Consider the following 9,731-nt stretch of genomic DNA (forward strand, 5'->3'; position numbering starts at 1 on the left):
GCATGTGTGATACATATACACCAAGCTGCACCCAAATCTACACCTACAAACTGGTTTGCATGTAAACAGCCACTCTTTTAATTGAACTTTCCTTTGTTTCTTTCAGTAAATGTTTACTGAATATATAATTTGCATTCAAGTGGAAATAAGTTATTACTTGCTTCACTGAAAATGATATTATCTTAATCATTTATGTATTTATTTATGGCTAGCTGGGTCTTCACTGCTGTGGGAGCCACTCTCTAGTGGTGTGTAGGCTTCTTATTGCAGTGGCTTCTACTATTGCAGATTACGCTCTAAGGCTCACAGGCGTCAGTAGTTGGGGCAGGTGGGCTTCAGTAGTAATGGCACACGGGCTTCAGCAGCTGTGGCAGGTGGGCTTCAGTAGTAATGGCACACAGGCTTCAGCAGTAATGGCACACGGGCTTCAGTAGCTGCAGCATGTGGGCTCAGCAGGTCCCCTCGTGGGCTCTAGAGCACCGGCTCAGTACTTGTGGCACACGGGCTTAGCTGCTCTGTGGCATGTGGAATCTTGGATCAGGGATCAAACCCATGTCTCTGCATAGGCAGGTGGATTCTTTACCACTGAGCCATCAGAGAAGCCCTGAATATAATATTCTTAATCAAGTTTTACAGCTTAATAAGGTTCATCATCAGTTAGATACCTCATACACTGAACAATCACTGAAGGAGAAGAACCAGTGAGTTTGCCTATATATTTCAGAACACTGCCAATTATAAAGAAATTTCACCAGCTTAATTACTTATTTAGCTAACAAAAATTAATATATTTATAATCATGCCTCTATTAATTTAAAAATCTGATTATGCCATCTTTATAGCCAGGAAAAGATGTAGTTACTGAAGTTACTATAGTAATTTAAAAATTTATTTTCTATGTCCATTCACTGGAATTTTGTGATAGAAATTTAATTGTGGACTAAATCTTAGCTTAATCTTCATCCAGAAATACTTAGTGAAGTACTAGGAAAGCACTAGGTTTTAGCCTGGAAGTTAATAATTACCAGATGTAAGCCAAACTAATTACATTTATATCTGGATTAATAATCAAAAGGCTTGGCCAGATATGGCTGTTTCTTTGAACACTGTTTTTATTTCAATTGCTCTTTTCCCAAATGCTTACCTGAGTAGAGTGAAACATTTTTTTAATTATGTATTTATAATATAGTGCTTTAACTTATCTGTTATATTGACTTACCTATAATTTAGATAACAGTAGAGTGAAGATAAGTGTCAGCCTCAGAGAAATATGGGCCCCTGAAGGCGTTTCTCTCCTTCAACATGTGCACTTCACAGTACAGGATCTAGTACATCATTCTGGTGTCAGAAAGCATGACACATAGTCATCCATTTTGTTTCCTTCTGTTGCCGTATTTAATCAAAATAGATGATCTAGAACTTATTTTGTTGGGCGTATGTCTATCAATACTTTCAGTTAATAATTTTGTCCAAGGTAACACAGAACTTAAAGAAAAATACATATATTTTAATGTTTGCAAATCCCTACATTACAAAATTTTAATTTCAGTAATATTATTTTGCTTTTATTGTACATTTTCTTATAAGCTTTATAATAAATCTTATTCAAACTATGAGAAATCATTTTTTATTTAACTGTAGCCTCTCAGAATTAATTTCACTATTTGGCAAAAATGCTAATATTATTTTTTTATTGGAGTATAGTTGCTTTGCAATGTTGGATTAGTTCCTGCTGTATATCAAAGTGAATCAGCCACATGTATAATCAGAAAGAGAAAAACGAATATTGTATATTAACGCATATATGTGGAATCTAGAAAATGGTATGTATGAACTTATTTTCAAAGATCATATTTTATAACAGCTTTGTTGAGGTAGAGTTCACCTGCACCGTGTGGTTAGTACATAGACGTGAATTCAGTGTCACGATTCAGGAAGTGATTGCTATTTAACTTTATTCCATTTGGGCTGCATACATATTCATGAGAAAAATATTGTGTGTGTATTCAGTTGCTAAGTCGTGTCCGACTCTTTGTGACCCCACGGACTGCAGCACACCAAGCTTCCCTGTCCTTCACTATCTCCCAGAATGGTGAAGTTTAGTTTGCTCAAATTCATGTCCATTGAGTCGGTGATGTCATCCAAACATCTTATCCTCTGTCGACCCCTTCTCCTGCCATCAATCCTTCCCAGCATCAGAGTCTTTTCCAATGAGTCAGTTCTTCACAATAGGGAGCCAAAGACTAGAGCTTCAGCTTCAGCATCAGTCCTTCCAATGAATATTCAGGGTTGGTTTCCTTTAGGATGGACTGGTTGGATCTCCTTGCAGTCCAAGAGACTCTCCAGTCTTCTCCAGCAGCACAGTTCAAAAGCATCAATTCTTTAGCACTCAGCCTTCTTTTCAAACCAACTCTCACTTATGTATATGACTACAGGATGGAGTAGGCAAGACTAGACAGCAGGGAGAATTCATAAAAGGAAATGATGGAACTTTGGAGAGTGATGAATATATGCATTATCTTGACTGAGGTGAGATATTATTAACCAAACCAGGTTCATTGGCCTGGCATGCAGCAAGCCAAATGCTGAGACAGAAAGGGTTGTAGCAGAGAAAAGATTTATTCACGAGGCAGCCAAGTGAGGAGATGGGAGAACAAATCCCAAATCTGCCTTCCTGAAGGTAAGAGGGTAGGGTATTTTGGGGATAAAGAAGCATAGGGAAGTCTACTCAATAATCTGAAATGGCCTATGTGGGAATAGAATCTAAAGAAGAGTGGAGATATGTGTATGTGTGTATATATATATATCATTAATTCACTTAGATGTACAGCAGAAATTAACACAACACTGAAATCAACTATGAGTATGTGTATTAATCTCTCGGTCATGTCTGACTCATTGTGACCCATGGACCATAACCCGCCAGGCTGCTCTGTCCATGGAATTCTCTAGGCAAGAATACTGGAGTGGGTAGCTATTCCCTTCTCCAACGGATCTTCTCAACCCAGGGGTTGAACCCAGCCTGCCTGCATTGCAGGCATATTTTTTACCATCTGAGCCACCAGGGAAACCCTGTAATCAACTATACTCTAGTAAAAAAAATAGTATTAATAGTAATTAAAAGGAAAAGATGCAGGGCCATCTGAGGTGTGGGAGCTGTGGGGAAAGATAACTGGAAATAAGAAGAGGGTGAAGTAATTATTGTTCTCTGCAGGTGCAACTAAGTTACAGGTTAGCATGTTCTGGGGGTGGGGTTTTGGGCCCTTTGACGTCAAAAGATTGCCCAGTGGATACTCCCACCTGCCTCGTATGAAGGTGGTTGTTCTTAACTAGCCTTAACTAGCTGGAACTCAAACTCCATACAGCTGACTCCAAGTTCCTAGAAAAAAACTTGAGCGAATGTCTTATCGTTTAGGTGCTAAGAGGAGGTATTGAAGTTACATGAGGCTTGGAAGACATGCAAGGTTTTATAAAAATACATTAAGCTAATCATAATTGAATGGCTTTAACTGATGATTACCCTCAGTTTCTATGTCTCATCTAGCATGTGCTCCCTCAGGAAGAGAGAGGTGGTAAAATTCTCCAGGCCAGAATACTGGAGCAGGTAGCCTCTTCCCTTTATCCAGGGGATCTTCTCAACCCAGGGATCAAACTCAGGTCTAACCTGCACTGCAGGCAGATTCTTTACCAGTTTGAGCCACCAGGGAAGCCCACGAATACTGGAGTGGGTAGCCTATCCCTTCTCCAGAAGATCTTCCAGACCCAGGGATCAAACCAGGGTTTCCTACACGGCAGGTAGATTCTTTACAGCTGAGCTGCCAGGGAAGCCCAAAGCAAGTGAAGACAATCCAAATAAGAAAAAGCAGGGCTTGCTATAGTCAGCCATCATCTCCTGCATTTGGCAGACTCAAGGGCAAGCCGAAGAGGAAAAACATGGAGAAAAGAGAAAGCTACGGGTACAACCTAAATGGAGGCCCTTGTCCTGGGGAAGCTGTTGGTTGCAAAACGAGAAGGTGGACATACTACATGATGGGTAAAGGTATGTGTTTGACTCTCTCTGGTTGGTTCTAAGTTGGAAGAGAAGACAAAAATTAGGGAAGTTTTTATTAACCAAGTTCTGCTCTCTGGGGCTGATTGCTACAGTATTTATTTGCCTTGCTGTAGACAGTGGGAGACAAAGAAAGGGAGAAAAAATAGAGAGCGTGATAATGATAACCGAATAGCTCATTTATATTTTTTCTATTTTATTTCAAAACTTAGTTCATCATGACATAACATAATCCTACTGAAATATTCTCTCAAATTAGAAAACTCATTAAAGTGTCATATATTCTAATATTCGTCCGGATGATCTTTTAACTTCAGCCCTTTTAACTTCTAACCTCAGATTGGCATTTGAATTTCTTACAGTGGCTCTGAACATATCAATTTGCCCTATTTTTTTTTTTTTTTTGTTAAATACACTATGCTTTTAAAATTCTATTTGCTTTTCATTTCATTCCTATGGGATGCTGAAAGATATTTCAGGAGGTTAATGCCCGTTTTATGGAACTTTACAGAAATGTATGGTGTTTAAATTTAAATGAGATTAAAAAAAAATAGGCAGTGGAGAAGAAAACTGGACTTTTGAGACAAAGATTAGAGGCAGTAGAGGTGAAAGTTTGATAAAAGCAGTAGTCCCAGGGTATCTGTATTATGCAGTTGGGGAGGGTTTGGGAGGGTTATAGGGGAGAGTCTGATATTCAGAGAGTATTTCAAAGAATTTCTCTGCTTTCAAGGTCACCATTAACATGCAGAGAAGTAAGGCATATATGTAGAATTTAAGTAATAAAATGAGACAAGGCAAACCTCAGTGGTTCTAGGGAGCCAAATCTTCCTGAAGGGAAAAACAAAACCTAAGTGAATAATAGTGAAAATCACACTCACCTAAAGTATAAGTAACAGTTAAGAACTTCTGATTTTCAAATATTTATCAATTTTGACATATGAACTTTCTTCAGACAATGATTTTAAAAATGTAATTTATTCTTCAATTATTCATTAGATAAATGCTGCTGCTTATGAGTGGAGTATTAAAGTGATATATCACAGATTAGCATAAATCTTTAATTTTGAATGAAAAACAAATACTAATCAAATAGAACAACGAAAAGCTATTTTCAATAAACATTTTTTGATTTCACATTGGAAAAAAAGATATTCCTAAAGGGGGTGCTTTCTGGAAATCTCTGGATTTTCAATGACAAAAAGTTCACCAGCTGCGATGGAGACTAGAGCAATAAGTCAGAATGGTGGCTTTAAAATCAGACACACCTGTGTTCAGATTCCAGGTCTGCTATCTTGTGTGCTCGTGAAAATGTTCTTTAAAACAGTGCTTATTTTATTCATGCTTAAAAATGATACAATAGCAATCATATCATTGCAATAGGATCATTTATAAAAGGCATACTCAATGTTAGGCTTTTTAAGTAATTCATATGGTTATCACATTTTTTTCTTAAGCAGTCTTATGAGTTATGTGCTATTATCATCATTCCAATTTTTTGGATGAAAATATGGAGTCACAGAAAGGTTAAGTGGTAGACCCAAGAGCCACACAGCTGGCAAGTACTAGAACAGACTGTGAGCTCAGGCAGTCTGCTTCCCTCATCGGTGCTTGTGCTTTTATGAGAGTTACATGACATCATGCTTGTGTATCATACCCTCCATAATTTACCAAACATGCACTTAGGAAAAGTAATATTGTTGGATATTCTGGAAATAAAATCTTCAACAGTAGACGAGCCTCTCTAGGGTATATAATGAACTCTACCACTTTTAATTAATCATTTTTTGGAGAATTGGTTCAAATATAATGATAGCAAAGTAAGACTGAATTTTAGATTTGATACTATTGATTGAATTATATATGCATACACACAGACAGGCTTTGTGATAAATGTTTTAAGCTTTAAATAATTAAAATGTTTATCTTTGGGCACTCTATTTTCTAATTTAATTGTTTTGGACTAACTGTCTAGAAAAACCACAACCCAACTAACATTCAGAAAGCCAAGTACAGTTTGGCCTGGCTGAACCTACAAGTTCAAAGAATAATTGCCAAGTATGTCCTTTGCATTGTATCAGTATAGTTGCTACTGTAATTTGAGTAACTATTAGTAAACTCATACACTGAAAAAGTCAATAAGGATTTACAGGTAAACCACTTTTCCCCATGTGTGCTATTTTTCATCTTTTCTTCATTTTCTGTTTGGGAAATATTTAGGTAAATCCTATTAGGATTAAATCATGTTGAAAATGCATGAAAACTGCTAATTCTCCATGGAAACTCACCCTTCTCTATGGGAACTACATGATAACAAGGGAGCTGACTTTGTGACCACAGATGCTAGGTGTAGTTGAATAACTTTTTAACAAAGCTTTGTAGTTTTAACTTCCAATTCAATAATGGGTTTTGGAAATCATAGCCCCTCAGATTAGAATGAGACTCAACCAGAGACCTGTAAATAAATCTGTATTGGGGCAAAGATGCATTTTAAAGTAACTGCAAATCCAATCAGCAATACTGAACTCCTTAATGGCCCCTGTTTCTTATATATCATTTGTGTTGCTGATGAGAAGAGAGTTTTATAAAGTTCTGTATAAGGACTAGAAAATCCACAAACAGTTCAAAAGACAGAGTAATAGTTTGATCTTCCCTCTAACCCCACTCTGAGCATCTCCGCTAAGACCAGGTGAAAGAGCATCTGGAGGTAAAATGAGGGTGTGGACATGGACACACAGTTGACAACTTACTTCCTGGGATTAAGAAGAAACATGAACTTTGTCAATCATAACCCAGTAAGTCTGAGAAAAAGAGAAGAAAAATAATGCTCAGTGACTTAGAAGAGTCATTTTTCTTTGTTCACTCTTTTGCATAAATATAGCAAAGTAAATAACAGAGGGTTAATGTACACATATATAGAACAGAATTGCTTGCTGAAAAACCAAGTAAGCTTTGCTTTTAGGGGCTCTAAAACAATACAATACAGAGGATGATTGTGAACACTAGTCATAGGGAAACTCTCACTTTAAGAAAAGATTAATGATGTAATATAGAGTCAGATAATCCTATGTCAATAATGAAAAAATAAATCATCTGTATTTAGAAGAAGAGGACATTACTTTGATAGCAATAAGAAGCTGAAGCACAAAATCAGGGAGTCCATCAATTTAAAGGGGGAAAAACATTGGTCCGAAGCTTTTGGTTTTGTCTTTGATTTTATTGTGGTTTTTAATCTACTATAATTGGATGTGGAATCCTGTCTCATCTCCACCTTTGACCTAACAGCAAGTGTGTTTTGACATATTCTGAGGACAAACTGGAGTGAACTGTAGTGTAACAGCTACAGAAGCATCTCTGTGGAGGTGGACGGAGCTCGTATGGCCCTTCTCAGCAGTAGAGAGCTGCCCAGGCGCTGGCACCAGGGTTTGGAATTACTTCTGACTTGCACTGTGGATACAATTACAATTATAGCCATTAATCATGGCTAACTAAGAGGACAGAGAAAAATCTGTCACTCGTAGAGGGAGAGGCATGTTTTGAATGCCCGTAAACAAACCCGCAAAAAGGTTCGATGCACGATGCTGGATGCCTGGGGCTGGTGCACTGGGACGGCCCAGAGGGATGGTATGGGGAGGGAGGAGGGAGGAGGGTTCGGGATGGGGAACACATGTATACCTGTGGCGGATTCATTTTGATATTTGGCAAAACTAATACAATTATGTAAAGTTTAAAAATAAAATAAAATTAGAAAAAAAAAAAGCCTGGCTTAGGGACAGCAGAATTGAGGAAGGAGGTGGTTTGAGCCATAGCCCCAGGGATATTAAACCATCACGAAGGTTTTGAATTAGACTAGAATGGCTAGGTTGGAGTAAAATTGAAAACGAAAGACTGGCTGTTTGCCTCATGAAGGTATTAGAGCCTCCTGGAAAGATGCCAGAACAAATTTTAGTCTAGATGGTTCCAGAATACTGTTGCCAGAGCCCCAGGGACCTCCCCACAGAATTAGCCTTTGGATCCAGTATCTGCTGTCTGCTCTCCAAGACACCATACCAGATCTTAGGACTCATCTCTTTCATGCTGGCCCTCTGCCCAGGCCCAGATACTGACTAGTCTTAAATTTCCAACACTGCAACACTGACCTGCAACCCTCAGTCAGTAGAAGCATGAAAGGGCTCAAGCAGAAGCAAATCCAGAGGTTCTAAATAACAAGGTGTTTTTTTTTGTTGTTGTTTGTTTTTTAAGGCTAAGAAATTGAACTATGGTATTGGAGAAGACTCTTTGAGAGTCCCTTGGACATCAAAGAGATCCAACCAATCCATCGTAAAGGAGATCAGTCCTGACTGTTCAGTAGAAGGACTGATGTTGAAGCTGAAACTCCAATAATTTGGCCGCCTGATGTGAAGAACTGACTCATTGGAAAAGACCCTGATGCTGGGAAAGATTGAAGGCAGGAGGAAAAGGGGATGACAGAGGATGAAATGGTTGGATGGCATCACCGACTCAATGGACATGAGTTTGGGTAGACTCCGGGAGTTGGTGATGGACAGGAAGACCTGACCTGCTGCAGTCCATGGGTTCACAAAGAGTCAGACATGACTAAGCGACTGAACTGAAGAAATTAGAATAGATGATGCTGCCACAGGAATCTTGCATTTGACCCTAATTTTAAAGCAGTTAATATTTTCCAAAGATTTTTCCATCTCTATTATGAAATATTTATAGAAAGTGTAAGCTATGTATTGTGAAGAGGTCTATTTTGCAAATAGGAAGAAACATTACTGAATCTTCCACGTGACCACAGAGAGTGAGCACCCTAGCAATGACCCAGACTCTGAGCCTAAGTCCATATGCATGCTCCTTCCACAGAAATGTTGTTTGGTTGTGACATAGAAATCTGAACAAATGCTGTCATAAAAAAGAACTAGGCTAGACACAGGAAAATAAAGAGACAAAATAATTTAAAATACCAAAGTGAACATTTTAATGTTGATTTTACAATGGCTATTTGTATGTTCCCAATCCTTGGTTGGGGCTTCCTTGGTGGCTCAGATGGTAAAGAATCTGCCTGCAATGCAAGAGACCTGGGTTTGATCACTGGGTGGGAAGATCCCCCGGAGAAGGAAATGGCAACCCACTCCAGTATTCTTGCCTGGAGAATGCCATGGACAGAGAAGCCTAGTAGGCTACAGTTCACAGGGTTGCAAGGAGTCTGACGCGACTGAGCGGCTACCATTTGCACTTTCACTTTCAATCCTTAACAATATTGCCTTCCAATCACGGTCCCAGCATCCTCCCTGGTAGGATTCTATGACCTTAGGCGTTCACTTTCTTCCCTGTTTTACTTGCCTTGAGTCTTCCCCCCAGTGGATCCCAAATCACTTCTATCTGCTCTCGCAGTACCTCTTCAGCCAGTCTTCTTCCAGCTTCTGATACAGTGTCTACCCCAAACTGGCATCTAGGAATATATACAGATATAGAACCTGGGTGCTTTGCCTTGATATTTGGGGGGTGGGGACAGCAGTAGCCTCCTTCCCTTCCCCCTGGCATGTCACCATTAGGGAGGCAATGATAAAAGGCTGCTAGCTAATTCCTTCTGGTTACCTCTTAGAAACACTCTTAACCTAACCTCACCCTCATGCCAACATATCCCCTGACATTGGCCAAATATTAGTGAATATATGAATAG

The 9,731-nt window shown here is 38.9% G+C and overlaps 1 long non-coding RNA gene across 2 annotated transcripts; it reads left to right on the forward strand.

Moving 5' to 3' along the window:
* The first annotated feature begins 2,661 nt into the window (after positions 1–2,661).
* Positions 2,662–9,011, forward strand: LOC147370036 (uncharacterized). Of its 2 annotated transcripts, XR_015168341.1 has the most exons (3): positions 2,662–2,680; positions 3,906–4,039; positions 8,288–9,011. It is a non-coding gene; the product is annotated as an uncharacterized LOC147370036 (long non-coding RNA). The 2 variants fall into 2 exon arrangements; XR_015168340.1 differs by lacking the exon at positions 2,662–2,680 and having other exon boundaries at positions 3,309–4,039.
* The last annotated feature ends 720 nt before the right edge of the window (positions 9,012–9,731 follow it).

This window comes from Bos grunniens, chromosome 7 (assembly GCF_055505025.1).
Source record: "Bos grunniens cultivar Pamir isolate PY7600 chromosome 7, Bosgru_T2T1.0, whole genome shotgun sequence".
Taxonomy (NCBI): Eukaryota; Metazoa; Chordata; class Mammalia; order Artiodactyla; family Bovidae; genus Bos; species Bos grunniens.